The sequence below is a fragment of the Lepidochelys kempii genome, chromosome 8 (genome assembly GCF_965140285.1).
Source record: "Lepidochelys kempii isolate rLepKem1 chromosome 8, rLepKem1.hap1, whole genome shotgun sequence".
In the NCBI taxonomy this organism is placed as follows: Eukaryota; Metazoa; Chordata; order Testudines; family Cheloniidae; genus Lepidochelys; species Lepidochelys kempii.
The window spans coordinates 81,995,320-82,019,167 of record NC_136387.1 but is presented as its reverse complement, the minus strand read 5'-3'; positions in this window follow the sequence as shown (position 1 = coordinate 82,019,167).

Sequence of the window (23,848 nt, the reverse complement as noted above, 5' to 3'; positions counted from 1 at the left end):
CAGGCCATGCATACAGATGTGGGACTCTATGCTGGGAATCAGTGACTGAAAAAGATTTGTGGGTTATGGCATATAATCAGCTGAAAATGAGCTTCCAGGGTTGATGCTGTAGTCAAAAGGGCTAATATGATCCTTAGATGCATAAATGGGAGAATCTCAAGGAGAAATACAGAGGCACTGTTTGGCATTGTGATGACCACTACTGGAATATTGTGTTTAGTTCTGGTGTCCACCGTTCAAGAATGATGTTGATAAATTGAAGAGGGCTCAGAGAAGAGCCACAAGAATGATTAATGAATTGGAAAAAAATGGCTCACAGGGTACATCTACACTGAAGGTTAAGGTGTGATTGTAGCACAGGCAGGCATACCTGCACTAGCTTTAATCTAGCTAGTGCAGGTAACAAAAGCAGTGAAGACATGGTGGCAAAGACCTGAGTACATAATGAGGGTGCCCGGAGGGCTTGCACTCAGATGATTAGCCTGTGCTGAAGCCTGTTCTGCCATGTCTTTACTGCTATGGTTAACGGGCTTATCTGGATTGTAGCTTTCCAGTGAGTTTGTTAGATGAAGAATGGGCAGAGACTTGATTCCCCAGCCAACAGAACACAGGCAAGCCCAGCTAACACTTCACTGGGGAGCAGTAATCAATGCCTAATAAAGCGAGAGCTCTATTTCCTCTCTGGAGCAGGAGAGAAGACAGGGAAGCCTGGACTCTGCCTGGAGTCCCACAGTTACATTCTGCCCTTTACTCAAGGCACGACTAAGACTCAAACTAACTTACAAATTCAACAAACCAACAAAATAAAATAGGAAATACAGGAAAGAGTTGAAAAATTAAGCACCATCTGCAATCCATTTCATTGCTCTATGCTCTCCATGTAAGCCTTCCTTTCCCAGCACCTTCCAGGTTCCAGCAACTCCTTTCAATTCTTCCCCTGCTGGAGCCAGTCTTGGATTGAAGGCCAAATTCTGTTACCTTGATACAAAGCCCAAATAAACTCACCTTTCCTATAATGGTTGTCAGTAAATGTCAGCATTTTGCAAGAGTTACCGCTGTGGTATCTTAGATACTACTATCAATTGGCATTCAAACTAATCAGTGGCATTGAAGATATGAAGCAATAGTAGGCAAACTCTTTTTGTAGACCAGTCTATTGCAAATCTAGAAACATACCCCTCTCTATACTCTGGTGAAGAGTAAGTAACTTGATAGATGACTCAATAAGAGAGAGAAGTAGTAGTGTAGGCAGAAACACAAATAGAAACTGAACCTACTTCACAGACATACGCAAAATATACAGCTCTCAACACTATGCCACTTAGGTCAAACAGAATCCAAAAGAAATTAAACTCCAGGTGGTTGGAGAGCTTGTGTTTTTTTGAATGAGCAACAATGATTACTATATTGAGAATCCAATAATGGACTCTTTCTAGAAGCTCCACTCCAGCTATTATGCCTTGTAATGCAGAGTGGAACTCATACACTCTTACAAGTACATTGGATTTTAACAAGCCTGCCAGCGATGACCAAAAATGACTGCATAGTATGAGCATTAACCAGATCCTCTGAGTATATACCAGCTGAAGGCATGAGGAAATGCAATCTGGTAGCTATGAAAAACTATATATTTTTTTATATAGCAATTGAATCAATTTTCATATCAGATAAAATAGAGCAGTTGTGTAGACTCCAGTCCATCCTACATAAAAGAGATGTGAATAGTGCTTTCATGTAAGGATATGAAATTCCAGGAGAGTCTACTGGAATAGGACAATGCAAACAACATGAGAGACTTATTTTAAGATGGATTCTATGTCCTTTAAAGCATTGCCTTGCTGTAGCAAACAAAAATTGGTTTAGATAGTGGTAGGGCTCACTTTTCATAAGAAATGAACTCACTTTCCCCAAGGGAAATTACTTTCTGTGCAAAATCTCTGAGCTCAGAGAGTAGTAGCTCAAAGAGAACTCTGAAAGCATTGTGCCAGACTCTGTCATATGCTGCCTTCAGGTTTTTCTGAAAACTATTTGCGATGAATGTTGTCAAAGCTAGCATTTGATCGCAGGTGCTTCAACCTCTCTGAAAGCCCACTTGCTTGATGCTGACTATTGACTCCACTTCTGGGGAGATGCACTGAAGAATGAGATGCTCCAGCACCTTGACTGGCACACGCAAAAAAGTATCGGTCAATAGTCTGCAACATTATGTGGGTCTTTCTCTATTTCAGGAGATCAATAGTTTTGATATTCACCATGTCTTTGGAAGTCACTCTTTGTTGACCATTTGTGTGAAGAACTGCTCCAGCCATTGGCGAGCAGAAGTCCTGAGGAGCTTCAGGAACTTTGGCAATGTGTTGTCATTGCCAGCAACAATGCAGCTCCTAATATCACTCTGAATTTTGTCTAACTTGGTGGCCATGAATGGCTCTATGTATTGCTAAGTACATAGCAATTTTCTCTGACGGAATTGACAGCATTTGTCATACACTTCTCATTTGGGTCCTTTGACATATTCCACGGACAGCTGGCAGCTTGGTTTGGTGAGACAGGTGGTTGGCTTATGCTGATTGTTGCTGAGCAGCACCCAGACAATGAATCAAATTCCAGTATTTCTGGCTTGAGTGAGTGATGTCTAGATTCTGAGATGTATATTCCTGTCATGCCCATCTAACAGCATCCAGAGACACAATTAATTTATCAGCAATTTCTGGATCACCAAAGGATTCATATTGACTGAGCAGTTTAGTACATTCAGCATCAAGGCACAGTGTGTAGACTGGAAGGTGGCCAGGCGGTATGGGTGCACCAGGAGCTTGGAAGATGGCTCCTTGGAATCAACTGAAACTTTATTGACTGTGATTATGTGTAATGGTATGGAGACAATACTTTTTTCTAGATCACCTGTGTACATACAGGATGCCTTCCTGAAGTTCCAGCTTGGCTTGTTAAAGGTTCTAAAGACTGGGAGTTGTAGGATAATAAAAGATCTGTGTCGGCTGTGTGGGAAGTCTTCCAACACCAGGCATGATGCATGTTGGGAGTGACCATCCACAGATGACATACACGAGACTATCTGGCTGAGTGAAAGGTGCCTCTCTGCTTTGCATCATGGATGAGGGCAAGATTATGGTTAGATGCGCACTTCACCAGTTTGTCTCAGGATGGTGGCTGTTGAAGTCACCTGTGTAGACAGCTGGGGGAGCTAGTGTTGGCAGAACTTGCTGGTCCCAGCTAACACTTGATGGTGTGTAAACATTTGTGACCTGGAAAGCTCCCACCTGAATCAAATCAGACACTAGTCAATGTAAGCAGAGTGACATCGGAAACGTTTGACTGGATGTAGGTGGCACAGTCTTGTTTGGTTTGTTGGATGTAGCACAGGAGTTTAAAATGGCTATCTTGAAGGACTTTGCTTCTGCAGTAGCAATGTGCATCTCTTGCAGGCAGATTATATCAATCCATGATGACAGGGTAAATCACAATAATGCTGCATTTGTCTGCTGACTGTCCCTCAGTGTCAAGCTGTGGAATTCTTTGGACTAGCTTGATGGCTCCAATGTTGGGGTGTAGAATTGCATCAGGAATGTCAACTGGAAAGTGACCGAGATTCAGCTTTGAATGAGGTCCACTGATTGGGTCAGTTTCCTTGGTATGAACTGGGTACTGAGTGTGCAATGAAAATGCTGATCTAGTGACTCATCCATAATGGCTGAGTGGCTGCTGTTACAGGAGATATTAAGTAATCTGGGTGAGAATCCCCTTTACCTGACTCTCTGTCTCTAGTTACATCATCCAATTGATCACAATTTTGTGGGTTGTGGTCCAGTATGTGTCAAAGGATCAATTGCACCAGGCCAGAGAAAACTTGAAGTTACCTATTCCCAAATGCCATTCTAGGCATATTGTGAAGTATTTCAGTTAGTAATTCAGTTCATAGTCTGCTGTGACATGGCCACTGGACCTAGCATTCATAACATGGTACAAGTTGATATCCAATTATTCTGACAGTTCATTTGCTGAAGTGGTGATTTCCTGAATTCTAGTGCCAGAGATAAACTGCTAAGGAGAGTCATAAAATAAAAATAAAATAAAATACTGTAAGAGATTTTATGGGAACTGAAGCATGAGAAGAAAGTACACTCGAGTTATAAACTCCAGAGTTACAAACTGACCGGTCAACCACACACTTCATTTGGAACTGGAAGCAGGCAATCAGTCAGTCTCTCTCTCTCTCTCTCACACACACACCCCAAATACAGTACAGAATTGTGTTAAATGTAAACTATTAAAAAAATAAAGGGGAAGTTTTTTTAAAAGTTTTCACCAGGTAAGGAAACTGTTTCTGTGCTTATTTCATTTAAATTAAGATGGCTAAAAGCAGCATTTTTCTTTTGCATAGTAAAGTTTCAAACCTGTATTAAGTCAATTTTCAGTTGTAAACTTTTGAAAGAAAAACCATAATGTTTTTTTCAGAGTTATGGACATTTAAGAGTTATGAACAACCTCCATTCCCGAGGTGCTCATAACTCTGAGGTTCTACTGTATTTTTTTCTTCCCCAATCCATATTCAAGAAAAAATACACTGATGTTACAAGGGAACAGAGCCTAATACACAGGAAAACTTTTGGCCAAAAACTCAGTGAAAATTATTCAAAAGCAGCTAAGTGACTTAAGAGCCTATGTCACTTGTGAAAATGGGACTTTGGATATTTTTGGGAATTGTCCCCAGATTGCTTAATGCTGCAATTTTCACAGGGAGTTAGGTACTCAAGTTTTAAGTGAGAAAACTAATCGTATAGGACCTGGTCCTGGAAGCACTTGCACACATGGGTAACTGACTACTCACATGTGTAAGGTCTCAGCATATTGTCTCCATTTTACAGGTGGGAGGCAGTAGAGTTACTTGAGCAGGGCCACTCAGTAGTTCTCCATCAGAGCAGTCATTAAAATGCAGAAGTTCCTGATTCTCAATTCTGTTCTCATTTCTCTCAGGTACTGGTGTAATAGTACTAAATGTATAGCTAGCTTGGTCACTAGACAACTTTGCACAACTCTGCTTTGAAGTTTGGAATAAAGTTTTCCTTCTGGTCATTCAGCTAAACTCTTCACCTGACCTCAGCATTCTTAGATACACAGAATTCCATTTTCATGTGATTCACATAATCTGGAGTTGCAAGACAAGTCCCAGTGGAATAAAAACCTAAATGTTTCACCTCCATTCCAGATGTAGGTGTGAAGGTGTGATTTGTTATTCCACAGACCTTCTTACCTTTGACGGCAACCTAACCCATTATCAGTTTGAGTTAACATTATCACCAATAAAGAACAACAACAGATGTTAAAAACATTTACACTACTGCAGGCAGGTGAGTTTTATATCAGTAATTATTATTTTATCAGCTATGTACATTAGAAAGATATTGTAAATCCTGCCAAGTCAGTAACATTTCCAGAGCAGAACACACATGAATTGTTTTGAAGTCTATTTTCCTCTAAAGTTACAGCCAAAAATATTTTAAACATTTTCCTGTACAATCCTATATAAATGCAATACGTATTGGGTACTGCCAAGGGAAAGGTATAATTAAGTCCTGATTATGGTTATACTTAAACCTATTTGTTTTTCTTTTTAAAAAAAAAACTTATCTTTTTATTTATCAGATCAGGCAAACACTATCCACAATTGTAAATTATCGTGCTTTGTAATGCCCAAAATTTCTCATTCCACATGGACACAGTTTCACATTAAAATTCAGGGAGTGGGAAATAATACCCAGTGCTGCCAGTCAAGTCGGAATCCTCTTCTTTGAACAGCAGCAAGCTTCTGGGTCTTAAAGTATAAGGGACCTCTACAATAATTTATTTAGGAGTATTCTGTACATTGTGGAATGGAATGGCAAGATGCAGCTACTGTTGGATGGCCAAGAGAGGGAAATTGTCATCCTTAAAGTCTAGAGTGGAGCAAAGCAAAAGTTTAGTAAAATTTATCTAGAGAGCAAGTTTGGGTTTATGCTGTATGATGGGTGTGACAGTGTACATGGGCATGTGTATACATACAGACAATATTTCACTACATTAAATGTTTTGTGTAATCAGCATGAAAATAATTTTATCTCAAGTCAGTAAAACCTACTAGAACACTAGTGACCTTGGGTAGGTTACAGAAGAAATATGATTTATGATAACCTGTCAGATCTTGGGAGAGGACTGTATGCTGGGATTACCCTTTTATGGTCCAGCACAGCAGTTGCATACACCTGTCACACAGTCGTGGTGGCGGCAGGAGGCGAAGAGTGAGACTTCCTGACTTTAGTGCTCAGTCACCATCTCTTCCAGCTATTTGTAATAAAGATGTATTTGAAAGTGAGGGATCATTTCAGAAAATCCAGCTGCCAAACTGGAACAAATACTGAGCCCCTGAACCAGAACTGAATGAAAGGATAATTCACTCATCCCTAGCTGGATGTTTTTCTGTAATGGGTATTCAGCTTTCACACTCATCCACGCATGCTTGAAGCGAATAATTCATTACGACTGAACAGGCTCATGCTGTTCACCTAGAATTCTGACAAGGTAATAGTTCCAGTCATAGATGATAAACTAGGCCATAAAACACATTAAGTCTACTGCCATCTTCATAAAATGGCATGAGCTCTTTGAATGGATATAACTCCCTCTCTCCTATTTCTCTGCAGAATACAGAATGAGTAAAATGAAGAAAGGTATATTGGTCTCCATACTGGTAACATGGAACCACCACAGGAGCTGTCTCTGGATCACTTGGAAACACAATTCTCTTATTCAAATTAACAAAGGAGTCTTCTGCCATCTCCTTGTCTATGTGCAGATCAATCAATGGAAGGTCTCCTCCAAGAGGAGAGAAACACATGGTTGTTTATGAAAACTGATTGTAAAAGAGAAAAAGATGTGAGACTGGATAACTTTCTTTGGCATGTGGCATTAATAACCTCCTTTCCAGCAAACAAACATTACCATTGTCTGCAAAATTATCACGATATTATCATCATAAATTTGATGCAGTATCCCATGACCTTGAGACTAATTTAAAGAGGTGCTGGGTTTCACCAGCTTTGGCTTCAGCTTGAGTTTTGAGTGTATGTCATCTGACACTCAGTCCCCAAATAATTTATTAAGGGGGCAGATTCTTTCTTCAGATGCATACCTGAATCTCTAGTTACCCCACTTGAATTCACTGGGACCTATGGATACAAGGGATACAAGGACTAATTTGGGTTTCTGTCTTAATGGATATCACTAGTAGTTCCTTCATTTTTATGACATGGAGGTCTTTATATTTATACTTTACATTTCTCCTCACCCAGAAAAAAGCTTTTCACCTGATTTTCACAGAAATTCTTCCTTCTCTTTTCTCTTATGCTACTGAAGTGAGCTAAGAAGCTCTGGGCTATATAATTCAATGAAATATTTCTATTTCTAGGTAAAAGATGGAATATGTTGTGTTTCCTTTGTAGGGGGGTACAGTTGAAATGTGTAGGCTTTCTTCCCTTTCAGCAATCCATCCAGAGATTTAAGCATGGATTGAAAGCTACTTTATTATATTAAAGTAAATTTGGCATTTTGTGTATTTTAAATAGAGCCAAAAGGAAGGCTTTTTTTCCTTGATGTTGTCTCCTTTCTCCATTAACTTCAAAGTTAAATTTCACTTGGAAAACATAGCTGTAATTTTTCACTCTTTGAAATTTCTTCTAGCATTTTTGTTTAAGTCATGACTCAAACTACTTTCTCCAAATTTGAAATGTGTTTTATTTAAGGACTTTTAACAAGATTACCATACAGGACTAAATCTGGACACGGTTAGGTGCAAACATTGCTGCAGTATCAATTTTCAAAAGCTCAAATGTCCCTTCAGTTCCTGTACCGTTTTAAACTTTGCCAAAGATCTGGTAGACCTAGGCTTTAAAAGGAAGCATGACGAGCCTTATTTTCAGATGTGCTGAGCACATACAGTACAATGGGGCCTAATGCCCAGCACCTCTGAAAAACAAAAAATCTCTAGCCCTTTTATTTGTGAAAATACCCTTCAAAATGAAAACTGACCGTACAGGTTGTATGTCATAATTATTTTTCCTCTAGCATTTCTTAGGAGAAATCACAGATCCCAGTCACCATTCACAGCTGGGGTTTTTTTGCCCAGCATTTACAACTACAGCTCCTATAATAATTCAAGAGTCTTAGTCTCACACCACCCCATTTTACAGAGAGGAAAATTAAAGCACAAAGAAAAGATCTGACTTACTGAAGGACACACAGGACACCTGTGACAGAGATGGGAATAGAATCATTGACTCCCAGTCTAATACTTTACCAAAAGCCAATCATTCTGTCTCTAAACTACAATCTTCTTCAAAATCTCTCTCCCCTCCTCCCCAGTTAGTGACTGATTTTAATCACAGTCTTATCTTCACCTTAGCAAGTTTTCTGTCTGGGAATTCTACAGCATCCATTAAGAACACTGCATAAAATATATCCTGAGAACATAAGCCTTTGCCATTTGCTCAGTTTTGAATTTTTAAATTTTCAAGAGTATTGGTAATTCTATTTTAAATAACCTTTCATAGTTCAGGTCACTGGTATAGACACGAGGTTTGGGGAAATTGAATAAGAAAAGCTAATAGAAGAAGAGCATAGCTTTATCCTCTCTAGCTATGAAATCATTAACAATGAAGTGTCCTTCCTTATAAAATCTCTCATTTCTTTACTAAGGAAAATGTTAGCATGGTTTAAGATGCAAAATTTAATTTCCTGTTTTTATTAAAAATAAGTGTAGACAAAAGAGTTATAAACATTAGAATTTTAAATAAGAACGAGACTGCTAAATAATATATAATTAAATGAATGCTTGTGTGATTAACTTTTACTGTTGTGCACATCATATCTCAGACTTAGTATACAAGAGAGTGAGGCATTTTAGGGCTACCATAGGATAATTAAACAGTGATAAAACATCACTCATTGTACCACTTTTCACGTAATAAACTTCAATAATGAACTGAAATATGCAGTTCTATGAAACAGAGCAAAAACATCCTACAATATAAAAAGGATGAAGGATTTCATTTTGCAGGATTAATTTGGCATATTTTATTTTTCTTCAAATTTTTAACACAGAATATTTTCATATCATGCAGGAAATCAAAACATAAAGAGAATTTGCAAAGTCCAGTGCATCAACCTCCTTTGTTTAGCATGACAGTACAACCAGAGATCTTTTTCTGACTAGGCTCTAATATCCAAGATGGAGGTATACAGGAAAAAAATCCTAACAAAAATTATTCCCACATTTTTAATTTTGATTAATATTCCAAATATTCCTGCCTTGACATCCCTGATAGATAAATGGAATTAGACTGGATTTTTTAGAGCCCGTGGGAAAATAGCCAGTTTTTGTCCTGAGACAATAATACATGTATTGTACTTGTAACAAATTTTGCCAGGGTGACCCAAGAAGGTGACAGCATTCTTTATCTTCATATTTTCAGACTCAGGAGATTTCTCTAGTTATTCTATATTATGTTTTCCCAACATCTTCTTAGTTTCAGTAAGGGCTGCAAAGTGCTGAGCACTCTTGTTCTGACATAGAACATAAGCAAGGGCTACCAAATGACTACACAGGTAGTTGCTACTACACAGTATATTGTTAATCATTTTACTTTGTTATGAGGAAACAACTTTGCAGTAGATCCTTGCATCTTGGATGACACAGTTGTCAAGAGCCGATTGCCTTGACTGAACAGTTCAACTTGCACGATTATGGGCCCAGTTCTGGGACTTAATCTGGGTAGACTCACTGGATTCAAAGGGACTATTTACATTAGTAAAAGTTCCTCAGTCTGTTCCTTCAGTTGCATAGGGTGGCCATTAATTATTATTGATTTTATTTTTCAGAAGGTTAGAATAAGATCAAAACTTCACAGGTCTCTACAATGGGGAGAATAAAAGCCCTTACTGCTAACAAACCCTGCCTTTGGAGAAGTTATCATTACTCAGATGTCTCAGGCCCCCAACACTGTAGTATATAATGAACCGGTGCTGGAAGCAGGGGACTGGGGGCCATGTCCCCACACTTTTTAACAAAAGAAACATATGTGTTCTATATGGGATATTTAAGTAGTATTTTAAGTCCTCCAGCACTTTGGCCTTGTGCACCCCCCCACCACCACCCCAAATGTTCCAGCACCCTTTCATGCCCAAGTTCAGATCTGAATCCAAATGCCAGGAGTGAAATCCTGGCCCCGTTAAAGTACATGAAAAAACTCCCATTCATCCTATCTCTATTTAGACTGGCCACATGCCATATATGACACACAGAGCAAGCTTTAGAGGACTTTGGTTAATGAGACATTTCCAGAGAGGCTCATTCTTGTCTGCTTCTATGTGAGGATTATTTTTTCCATTTTATGGTAAGTTTGTTAAAATCACTGTGGTATTTTTTTTTTCAATTGCAGTGAACCCTACGTGTCTCAGTAGCCCTGCTGATAGCACATCACTATGCCTACTTCGTCTCACTTCTATCGAGATTTCTTAGGCCCTCAGGCCTGCTTCAGTTATCTCAATACTTTAGTTGGTGAAGAGTTGGGTGGTGTAACAGTAAGGGGACAGCAAGTGTAAAAAAGTCAGGCTAGAGAGATGGCCCAGGCCTAGGCAGGTTGCAAAGACTGCAGGGAATAAATTCAAGAGCCTGATCACTGTCCTAATTTGACTGAAGAAAGGGATATGTTACTTTCCCTACTTAAAAGGAAAAGCAAATTTGACAACTTTCCTTTTTTTCAAATGCTGGAGAGAGCTCAGCTAGGGGAGATGGAGTAGGCCAAGGGGAATAGCTCAAGATTTTCAATTTCCCTTTGTAGGCAGGTACGGATACCTGAGGTCAGAACTAAATATAACTACTGAACTGCATCAAAACAAACACTTTTCATAATGTCGATTCAACAATTAGAAATTAGAATTTCCTAATGCCATAGTATAACCTTTATCTTAAAGAAAGCGGATCATTAATTAAAGGGAACCTTATTCCTTTTTCAGTTTAATTTCAGGTCACTCTGACCAGTCTTTCTACTCTAACTCCCCTCACCATTATTTCTCTTTAACAGGTTTATCAATTATTTTTCCTAATTTCTAGTTGCTTAGAATCTTCTGTGTTCCTCCATAACCTTGTTTTAATACATTTTATTCAATTTTTTAATATCCAGTCTTAAACATTTCCACTCATTACAGAGCTTCTGCTCCCCACTGCTTTAAAGTCATGCTAAGTCAAAGACAAATAAAACTGCACTATATACAAACTTCCCTTTTCACTTCATTTCCCAGCTCTCTATTTTACTTGTCCTATCTGATCTTCGCTGGCATGTACATGGTACACTGTGGCTTTTCTCCACAGCCAGGAAGGTTTTTTCCATTACATTTTCAGTTCAAAGAGTAAAATCAGAACGTGCCCATCATTCTTGATTCAGCTCTGTTAAGATGTTGGGGAAATGCCGCCAGAGAAAGCAGGTCTTACTCACAAAACAATGTGCTATTATTGACATAAAAATCCTCACTTGTGTAGAAACAATTAAATTTTACTAGAGATATTATGCAGTTACAATATTGCCATCTTTCCTAAATTTATTTTGAAACTACAGGACTTATGAGGCCAGCATTATTAGCAATAAAAGCTATGTGCCAAATCCTGAAGCTCATATTCGGGATCAATTTTTTATCCCTTATACAAAACCCAAATAGATGAGACTTATCTCTGGGAACCCACACATAGGTTGGAGAGAACTTCAACAATAGGGTGCAGAGTAGCTGCATAGCCATTCAAGCTGTTATCTACGCCAAGCTACACAAAGTAGTAGTAGACAAACCCATCAGCTACAGAAAGGCTCTTAAGAAATAATCAGCAGTCAAGTGACTAGGGCCAAGGGATCAGGAGATCTGGGTTCCATTTCTGGCGCTACAACTGTCTTCCTGCATGACCCACACTAAAACACTTCACCTCTCTATTTCTCATTCTGCCCTATGTCTGTCTTATCCATTTAGACTTTTCTCTCACCGTGTTTGTACAGTGCTTACCAGCACAATGTATCACCAGTCTTGATCAACCATAATTAACATCTCAGCACAAAAAACACTTCTAGAAACTCAAGTTCTGTGTGTACCTACGAACATAATGTGCAATGAGCAAGTTCTTTAGAAAAGCAGCTTTATTAAGGCAGACTACAGGAATAAGAGATACTTGCTAGAAACACATTTTTATATCCTAAAAATGTAGTTATTTACAGGAAAATAAATGGTAAATATTCTGACACTAGATTAGTGTAGATCTAACCTGTTGCAAAGTAAGATCAATGGACTACTGTAGTTTTCATAAGCTTTTACATATGGTGACACATCTATTTTTTCTGTGATAATTTGGAAAAAATGATCATTTACTCCCATAAAAATGGGGAGGAGAAGGCAAAATCACCATTTACACTTTGAGGCATCTTTTCATTGCTTGAAATTATTTTATAAAATTCCAGCCACATAATCTTGATGTAATCGACATTGGTATAGGCATTTCTGGTCTCGTTAACAAATGTGCTGAGCACATATAAATCATATTGAAGTTGATTGAAGCTGCTGGTATTCGGCATCTTTGAAAATCAGGGCACTAGGGCTAACATTTCCAACCATGGGTTCTTAATGTTAGGAATGTAAATCCATACTTTGTCCACTAAAATAGTAGACTGAGATGATAAACACCTGCCGCTCCTATTGACTGATTGGTGAATGGTAGGACAATTGCAAGCAACAAAAAGGGACTACAATATTAGAAGAGGGTACAAATGATAATTTCTCCCCAACTCTACTTTATTCTACTCTCTTGGGTAAAAAAACAATTTTTTTCAATATATGGCCAAAATAAAATGTCATCAGTTCAGTCTTAATTCTGATACTTTAGAGTTCCAGGAACAATATTCTTGTGCTTGGTACAACTGTACAGATAAAACTGTGTTACTTATCAATACTATCCTTTGTGGACGCAGATCCTTGCTTTCATATTTCATGTCAAATATCAGAAACAGCCCCTTGTGTAAGACTGAAGCAGAAAATAACTACATAGGGAGACATTCCTAACTCTGTTTACTTTGCTCCTACCCTATGCCATCTTAAGCAGAAGGTAGCCCATCGTATACTACCTCATCTCCTTACTAATTCAGCAACACTGGTTGCTCCCTTCTGGCCTTAAACTCTATGACAGTGTGCTTACTAGCATGAGGTGGGGAAAGGGAAGAACAGACACTAGTATCTAGAGCAGCTTGGCTTATTTACTCTTGAAGTGTGTATATCTGCCATCACATAATTCTGATCTTCTGACCACCTTTGTCAATTATATTGACATCACTGACCAAGGGAGCAGAATGTCCTGAATACATAGCAACAAAGAACAAAGTGTTGCTAACCACACTATTTTTTATGATCTGAAATGATCTGTTAGAAAAAGATAGGACAATAGAGCAAATAGTGCTGAGATGGTTAGAATTATATACTTGCTTCTGGATTGTCTTCCTATCTTTCTGTCTCATAAAGTAGATATTTGATTCCTTGCTATTATTAGATGTGGTGTCAAACTGTCAGAACCATGATTTGTAAAGAACAGCTTATTTTCTCCTCTAGTCCTTTTGTTTCTTAGAGTTGTTTAAGAAAATAAAGTGCTCTCTAAAACTTTTAATTTTGTGGGCTTGCTGATCATTTCTGCACAGTTTATACTATTACAAAGGTGTGATTATGTACAGCAAATTTTATAACAGAAAATATCTTTTATTCAGTAGATATTAATCTTTGTCATATCAATATGTCTTCACTAATACCCTAAAGGTAAGTTAATGTAGTGGAAAGTTGAATTATCAACTGATTTTTGAACAGATATGGTTGCTTTATCCCCTTTTTTATTTCAAATTTTGAAATGTTGAACATTTCAAAAATTGAAAACTTTTACCAGCTTTACAGTTAGCTGAAATATGGGGTGAGAGATAAGAAAAATGAATAAATAAATGTTGAAAAATTTTCTGTATTTTTAAATTTTGGAATTTGATTACAATTTTGACATTTGCAACATTTTGGCCACCTCTGTTCTTGATGCTAGTTTTTCCTTGAGGTGAAGGTGTACAAAAACCTTGAAAAGGACGTTAAGGAAAATAGATGTTTTTTTGCTAGTTTTACAGTACCTGTTTATAAACTGGGTATAATTTTTGCTGCATACCAATTTGAAAATATAGCAATTGAAAATTAACAAGAGTCTTTGTATGTTTTCATGTGAAGACACCATGCTTACTTCATATATGTGCCTCATTGCTCGTGAGCGTGTTATATTTCTGTGTGTGGTATTTTGAATGGAGAGTATGGCAGAAGGTTTGTTATTCTTTATATACATACATTTTTGGTGCATATCCAGCCATTTTGGCTGATTGAGTACCAAACATTTAGACATTTAATATTAAATTAACCAGGGCATTCTACACATGTAGGATAGCGGTTATGTTCACATTGTGTTAGAAATGAACCTTCTAGTATATTTTAGATTTAAATATGTATTTTAAAAGACCTTCTGGCATTGTCCTGAACCTGGATCCTTTTTACTTATCAAATAACTGTGGATTAAAAGCAGATGAGTATGGAATCTATGGAGCTGTGAAAAGAAGAATAAAGATTTAATAGAACGGCGAGTGAAATCAGAATTTTTACATTAGGGGAGGTGGAAATGTATTGTGGACTTCTTGTACTTGAATTCCATGTAGGTCCCATGTTTTTTTAACATGATAAAACATCCTATCAGTCTATGTGCAGGACTGAGAATCATGAACGTCCATGTTCTAATTTCAGCTCTGACACTGACACCTTCTGTTGTCTCTTCAAGCCAATCTCAGTTTCCCACCATTACACTGGAGATAACATAGTGGTGTTGTAAAGATTAATTAATGTAGCGAAGCACAATTGTCCAAAACAGCAATATGGAAAACTCTTCCCAGGAAACTACACTGAGACTTCCAAATTAATTTCGTTTGTGACCTGAGCAAAATACAATTTATGAAGTTGCCTGAGCCCCTTCCACACCCTAGTTTAACGTCTCCATTTTATGTACTGTTCTCACATCTTGAATGCTTCATCCATTACTAAGAACTATTATTATACAGATTATTACTTTATTCTTTACTTGTAATCCAATAATTATTTTAGTGTTCTTTTGCTTACTAAGAAGTAAATGAAAACATTAGAAAGGAAGTAGCTTATTAGTGTTTAGCTCCACCCCTACTGTGCATTGACTGCATAACCTATGCACTGAGTCAACCTGGCTTCTGCCTTGGAGGCATGATCTGCCTTTGAAGTCCACTTGAGGGCAAACTTGTTCTTTGTGCTACTTCACAGACTGAAAAAAGCATTACATTATACATTTGATTTAGTTCATATTGAGAGTGATACATCACCTTCTGAAATGAATTAATCTCTCACTAAAAAGACCAATCACCTTCAGCTGCAAATATAGTGCATCTTCTATTAAATCAGATGCATTATTCACTGTGTCAGATATCTCACTTGTTAATTAAGACACTACGTTTATATCAAAGTCCTAAATCAAATACTTCATCCATTAAATCTTATCAATATTGAATAAAATAAATTGCACACTAAATGGAGGCATCACCCAATTATAACATGATGCCTAATAATGCTATAAAGTTGTGAAATGCTTTCCATTATAGGGTAATGCACTAGCTGGTGTTTAATACATTGACAGACTCAGATCTCAGAGAAAAACTTGGCATGTGAGTTACCAGTCTTGATGCCTTATTTCTTAAGGATAATATAAATCATTTAAACTTGGCACACTTGCATGGGGTCCTGGTCTTCTGGGGAAGAGATCAATAAAGTTAGGTCTGAATAAAAAAATGTACAACCCTTAAAATTTTATTGAAATATTCTGAGAGATGCTCTGTCTGTGACATACAAGTGGTCAGTGGCAACTCCTAATAAATAGCAGCCGTGCTGCTGGTAAGAATGAATGTGGCATTAGGAAAGGCTCTCTAAATCTTCCAGATTAAAGTAAGCCTGACTATGCCTACGCATGGAGGCAAAATAACAACAGTACCTGGCACCTACACAGTGCTCTTCATCAGTAGACCTCAAAGTACTTTAAGAAAGGGGATCAGTATCATTATCCCTATTTTACAGATGGGGATACTGAGAACCCGAGTGGTGAAGTGACCTACCCAAGCTCACCTAGCAGGCCAGTGGCAGAAATGGGAATGGAATGCAGATCTCGTGACACCCAGATCAATGCTCTATCCACCAGGCCATGCTGACTCCAACATAAAGATGAATACTAGTGTTCACAATATCTGGTCTATCCCTGTAAAAACTAAGAACCTGACTCCTTGAGCCTTCTTTTGCTCATTTCTACAGCTGAATTCAAACTCAACCTTTAAATTTCTGATATGTTCAGATATTTCCCCCCGCTCTTTACTTCTAGTTTCCAGCTATGATTACAACCAGAAGACATAAAACACTGCAAGAAATGTTGTTCTTTTGGTATTTCTGACCAAAACAGAAAGCAGGAGTGCTGGAAAACTCACGAAAAAACCCTGTTGTGACAGTTTCAGCTGTGTTTTGCAGATTCATGAAGTCCAGATGTAAGCAGTGTCAGGATGAGCTCCACCCTGACATCTGGTGGTGAGGTGTGGCAAGTTGTGGAAAAGAACTTCAGGGGCCGATCTCATTTGCATAGGCACACCCACCACGCCTAGAATGAGACCATAGCTGCCCAAATGGTCACTTTGGCTGCTGTGGGATCCCCAGTGTCTCTGTTATTGGGGCAGGAAGAATAAATTGTTATTACCCTGATTATGGGAACTGTGCTTGGAACTGTACGTGGCCTTTTGTTATGATGGAGGGATTCACCATCAACTAAGTAGCACTCGCTAGGCAAGGGTCATGGGTTCCAAAACTGTGTGAATGGAGAGAGGCTGGGGACAAGTAGTAGTACTTGGTGGCATGGGCCCCTTGGTGAGGGCCTTACATGCTGATTGCACTTCCTCCTCTCTCCACTGTGGAATATCAGAGCTAATTTTGATTTCATTAGAAGTCTAGTTATAGGCTGCTGAGCTCACTTTGGGCTGACAGTGCACCAGCACTGGGGCTCCCCTACTATAAGCTGAATTCACCTAAGAGCTGAAATCACTGAGTGTTGTGTTAAGTAGTGGGGGAGCCTGAAGATATATTGTGGAGCAGTTTGCGGGACGGCTGGTGAAGCAGTTCGACGCGGAGCAGTGTGTGGATGGCAGGAGCTGCTTGTGGGCCGTGGAGCTGAGTTCGTGGGGCAGCTGAGCGAAGGAGTTCGTGGGGCGGCTGGCGGAGCGGAGCGCAGCTGAGCGAGGGAGTTTGTGGGGCGGCTGGCGGAGCGGAGCGCAGCTGAGCGAAGGAGTTCGTGGGGCGGCTGGCGGAGCGGAGCGCAGCTGAGCGAAGGAGTTCGTGGGGCGGCTGGCGGAGCGCCGCTATGGAGCTATGGGGCGGTCAGCTTCAGATCACGTAAGGTGCCTCTTACCCCGTCCCATTTCCACCCAGGTTGGGAGGTAAAGCTCCGCCGATAAACTTTCGAACTCTGGGGCTGCCCTGACCAGGGACAGAGACTTTTGGGGCATTGGACTTTTGGGACTTTGGGTGATTTGGGGTTGCTGGACTCAAGAACCAAAGGGAAAAGGGCATGCCCCAATTTGCCTGGGGTGGGGTTGTTTTTGCTCATGGGTTGTGTTATGAATCCTGTTGGGGGTGTTTCCCCAACATAATGCCACATTGTTTCTCTCTGTTATTAAAAGACTTTTGCTACACTCAGACTATGTGCTTGCGAGAGGGGAAGTATTGCCTCTTGGAGGCGCCCAGCGGGGGTTGTATATATTTTTCCCAGGTCACTGGGTGGGGGCTCGAGCCGGTTTGCATTGTGTTATTGGAATGGAACCCCTAGATATTGAACCCGGCCCTTGTTGCTGCCAACTCTGACGGGCAGAAGGGTTACACAGATAATCCTCATGAGCATCTGAACCTTGTGCAAGAGGTTCAAGCCCCTCATCTATTATAATTGTTAGCGGAAGTCAAGGGTGTTGTTGTGTCCACAGCAGTGCCAGTGTCAGCCTATTGGGGGCCCAAGCAGGAATATTTTGCCCCCCACTGAACACATATTAATAGTTAATAGGCGGGCCCTGTTAGGATATAGATATTCAGGCCTGTCTGCAAAGGCCTGTACTTTAAGAATTTAGGTGTATTTTTATCACTTGGCTAGTTAGAGGTATAAAAGAAAGAATCAAAATCACTGTCTGCCAATGTAAGGTCCTTCTCTTACTGTGACAGTCTGGGGCCCTGTTCTTAGGCTAAGGCCTTTGGCTAAGCAACAGAGGCAGCCATAAGCTGGGAAGCGACCGGTCACATCCTCGCATTCCAAAGTAGTCACATGGAAAGAAGGTGCTATTGGGCTATTAGGAATACAATCCTGTCCTGATAGTGCCTATCAGCTCCAGAGAAAGGGAAGTGCCTAGAAAATGTAAAAGAAAACTTAGTTTGATAGCATCCTGTCTGGCAAGAATTCACTTATCAATACTGGGATGTGAAATCCTCTCTTCTGTATTGTCTTGCCATTATAGTTCCCACTTTGCTATTGTTTGTCTGTATAATCTCTGTCTGGTTCTGTGATTGTTCCTGTCTGCTGTATAATTAATTTTGCTGGGTGTAAACTAATTAAGGTGGTGGGATATAATTGGTTACATAATCATGTTACAATATGTTAGGATTGGTTAGTTAAATTTTAGTAGAATGATTGGTTAAGGTATAGCTAAGAATATTACTATATAAATTAGGGGCAAACAGGAAGTAAGTTGGGATTCGGAAATAAGGAAAAGGAACTTGTATTTAAGCTTGCTGGAAGTTCACCCCAATAAACATCAAATTGTTTGCACCTTCGGACTTCGGGTATTGTTGCTCTCTGTTCATGTGAGAAGGACCAGGGAAGTGGGAGAGTGAAGGAATAAGCTCCCTAACAGGCCCCTTGAGCTGCTTGGGGCCCTAAGCAATTGCTTAGTGTGCTTATGCCTATCACCGGCTTTGGTCCCATTTACTTCTTTGAGATTAATACAACAGTGTTCAGCACCTTGCAGAGTATTCCACAACTTAGATTGCAATGCAAAAGCTACTGAGATGGCAAGAAGGCTGCTCTTGTGGTTATGGTGCAAGTCTGCGATTCAGGAGACCTGGATTCCCATTTTCATCACTGCCATACGTCTTCTGTGACCTTGGGCAAATCACCTAGCCTCACCTTTCCTCAGATATAAAACAGGGATGTTGTGGGGCTAGCAGTGCTTGTAAAAGACTTTCATGCTCCTCAGCGGGAGAACACTATATATGAATGAAGGGCCAGATTGTGACTTGGAATATATGGTCACACAAGGGAGTAAGGAAGACTACCACCCTTATACCTCCTACACTCATGGGCTACCCAGACCTTATATCTGAGGATGGAAGAGTGAGCAGACACTAATGTCTGCCTAGTCCCTCCTTGGAGCAGAGGCTGTGTGGAACCAGGAATGAGAGGTGCTTTGGCTCAATACCTCCTACTCTTTAAATAGTGTGAATCAGCAGCAGAAAGGATATTGTAATTTGCTGCTGGTATTAGTCAACAACAAATTACTACCCTAGTGGAGCAAAGTGAAAACAGAGAAGAAATTGCAACTCTGAAGTGTCTCTATAAAAATGCCTCAGGAGCTACAATTAGGTCGGTGCAGCTCATACATCACCTGCTGCCCAGAGCTGTGTCTTAAGTCTAATTCTATTCCTAATTATTTTTACAACTATTTGGCCTTTTCCCCAAAGCAATAAACCACCCTACCTCCAATCTCTCACATACTCCTCCCCAACCAGTACAGGACACCACTGAAAGAATGTTCAAGACATCTGACTGCCTTTTTTCCATGTCCATAAAATTATACTTATTCCACTCCCTGAATTAATCAATGGTTACATTCGATACCAAATTATATCTGTGGATTTCTGTCTTTTATATTTTTCCAATATTTTTCTAAAAGCTTTTAACTTGCTGTTTATTATTTTCTAACTCCATCCTTCATCAGTTTTTTGTTAATTTTTCTTTTGTGATTCCTTCTTTTCCCTAGAGTTTATTTCCTTTCCCTTTCTTCCCACTCTCTTCCACGTAAGTGTACTTACTTTAGCACATCTAATTTGCATTTATTTTACAAAATAAATATTTGTATCCTTCCTTTCCTCTCTCCTCTTTTCTTCCTTGCCTTGTCCTTCTTCTATCCCCCTCCTTTCTCTCCTAACACAAAAACAAACGGAAAGCCTCCTCCTATTCTCACAATCTCTTTTACCCACTTATCCTTTCCACTGTCTTCTTTCCTTCCCCAGTCTTCCTCTTCCAACCTAATTCAGACTTTCTCTCAACTTACTCTATTGACTCTCATCTCTCCCCCCAGTGCTTTCATCTCTTTCCCTCATATTTCCCATCTCCAGCCTACAAAGAATACAATCAAGCTTCCCTATAAGCAAATCCATGACGATGTATAGTGCAACATCCTCTGAATCACCTGACATTGGCCATGGTCAGATAAATGATACTGAACCAGACGGAGCAGTGTTCTGATCCAGTATGGTAATTCCTATGTTTTAAATCTGATATTTATGCAGTAACATGAGGATTATTGTAAATATTTGGATATTTTAGCACACTAAAAATTTCTTTGCTTGATGAAAAGTGCTATGTTTTGTGAAAGACAGATTCATACACTTCAGACTTCTTTGGGATGGCCAGGATTTGAAGTCTAACAAAATGCTGGTGAATTAAACTGCTGCTCTACCATGCCCCTGCCAGTTACTGTGCCAATGTACCTCCATACATACCTGCAGTTGGAGATACCCAGTGTTTTCAAAACTAGTTCAGTTCCTCTCTAGAGCAACACACATTAAACTTAATTACAAAGAGAAACCTATTTCTGTTATACAAATAATATCCCCACGAAACCTAATTTAAAATAATTGCCTACATTGCTTTTGTTCTAAAGGGAAAACAAAAACTAAAAGAAGTGCTGACATATTGAAAATGGTGTTAATTATATTATGTTATATTTTGCTTTGAGCTTTTTAGGTACTCTGGGTTACATTTTAAATGAGAAATCTGAGGAAAGTTGTGATTTACTTGCTGATTTTAGAGAATGAATTGTGAACATCTATGTATAACTCATACTTCTACAGTGAGTACATATTAGTTTACAGAAAAATCAACAGGATTTCTCCCCCTTAAAAGTACCCTACATTGTGTTATTTTTTTCCTGTTTTAACAAATAAAGCTATTTCTTTATTGTAGAGCAAAATGGAGAGGATAGCTATTTTTCAGTTTGCAGCTTGGGGTATTGAAATGCCTGAAATTAAAATAAAAATAGCTTTGACATAAAAGAGTTATCAGTGTGACACTGAGTCATAGAACAAATAGATGTGGATAAAGTTATTTGATTATTTGTGACAGCACGTATGAAATCAGTGGGCAGTAATGAGTAACCTTATATTGATGCCATTCTATTCTGTCACAAATAATCTAATAATGTTAACCAAATCTATTTGTCCTGTGTCTACCAACTCTTCCTTCAAATCTCTCCTTGAAATCAGAATACTCCTCAATGCAACATCACTCACTGCAAATAGCCATTGGAAAGATGTTTCTAAAACTGTAATTCTGGGAGGCAGTTTCTAACATCTTTCTGTGATTAAGGTTAATTGATATTATTAATAATATTACAATCTACTCAGGATCTGATCCAAAGTCTATTGAAGTCAAACTGATAAAGTGAAAGACTCTTCTTGATATCTGTGGGGTATGGATCAGGCTCTCAAAGTATTCAGTAGACCTTAATTCTCCTTAGAAACTTAAGTGAAACTTCACAACACCCTGCAAGGTACTACCCAAGGTGGACAAATAGCTCCAGAAAGTCTAAGGGCATGGCTACACTTGCAGATTTAGAGCGCCAGGAGTTAAACCAGCCCTCAGAGACTGCAGCAGGGAAAGCGCTGCCGTGTGTTCACATTGTCAGCTGCAAGCGCAGTGACGTGGCTACATTAGCCGCTCTTGCAACGCCACAGAGAGAAGTGCATTGTGGTAGCTATCCCAGTGTGCAAATGGCTGCAGCTTGCTTTTCAAATGGGGCGGGAGGGGTGGTGTGTGATAGGGAGTGTGTTTTGTGTATGTGGGGGGAGAGACAGTGTGTTTTGGAGGGCAGAGAGTATGTCAGCATGCTGTCTTGTAAGTTCAGACAGTGGCTGGGGGAAGGGGAAACCCCGACATCCGCCCCCACCCCCACTTCTCTCTCTCACACACATACATGCACAAAGGCCTGCCTCTGCAGCAGGAGCATTCCACAGTGATGGTTTGCTTTGTCCTGGAGCAGAGAAGTAGGCCAGCTGTCCCAAATGGAGCTTTGAAAGGGGATATCCACATGCCTGCAGCCGAGTTCAAAACAATGACCAGAGTGGCCACTTGAGGTGTTTTTTTTTTTTTCTTTACGAGTTCCTATATTAATTTTTCCTCAAATTCTGTCCCTCCATCACCTGGAAAATTATCCTTCAAGCAATTTATATAAAAGTTAAATTGGGAATTTTGATGTATGCACTATAAATGAAATGGATACAATAGCCTTATCAATAAAGTCATCTTGACTTTGCTTTACAATTAGTGTGTCTATTCCCAAAAGGGAATTTGTGAGCATTTTCCAAAGAGAAATTTCAACAAGATTAATCCACTTCTAAGTATGGTACATATCTTTTTTCTGAGTAATGACTAATGAAACATCAAGGGAGAAAATAGGACTTTTTCCAACTCCTTGATCAGCCAAACATTACTTTGATCAGGAAGAGGAAAGCACTGAGGTTGTATAGACAATAAAAACACCTGGAAGAAATAGAACAGTATATACAAACAACATTAAATTTATCATCCATTTGTTATACGTATGATGGCACTACTATGGAAGAACAGTCAGTGGTGTTAGTGTCCTTGTTAGCCATGAGTACCTGCTAACATATGAATAAGAAATTCCTTATATAAAATATAAGAAATTTCAATATGGTATCAGTTATACATTATTAAATGATGGAAGTCTTCAAAGACTCAGGGAACTCCAAGGCTCATTCTAATAAGATTTCTTTATATATACTTGAGACGGTAAAAACTTAAGAGCAAAAGATCCAATCCTGTTTCCACTGGACAACTTCCATTGACATCAGTAGTATCAAATCAAGCCTTAATGGCTCAACCTGGAATTCTTGGGCCCTGATTAAAGCCCAAAGACTTAAAGCCCAAAGTCCATGGACTTTTGCCATTTTGATGAAACCCTAACGCACACTAAGCCATCACTGGTGGAAGATGTGTGCTTACTAACTACAGGCTCCAGCCCTACTAGGGCAAACATCTCACTTCCTTGATGAGGAAAAAGAAATACAAACAGAGGATAGTCATTGAAAAGAAGCTAAATAAAGCAGAGTTCAAAAGTGAGGAAAAGAAGTAGGGGAGCAATAATTGGATAAACTGTGTTTAACACCATACTCTCATAAATTTCTTCTGTGTCATCTTACGTTTCTTCCAGATATGGTCACTCAGTAATAGTTTTTCATTTTCTCAGGTTACAAGATCTTGTGTGTCAGGCCTTTGAGAGGGCAAAATGTCTGAAGCACAATAAAAAAATAAAGGGAATTTGTTATAGATATTGTATCAACATTAAAAAGATAATTACCCAATGGT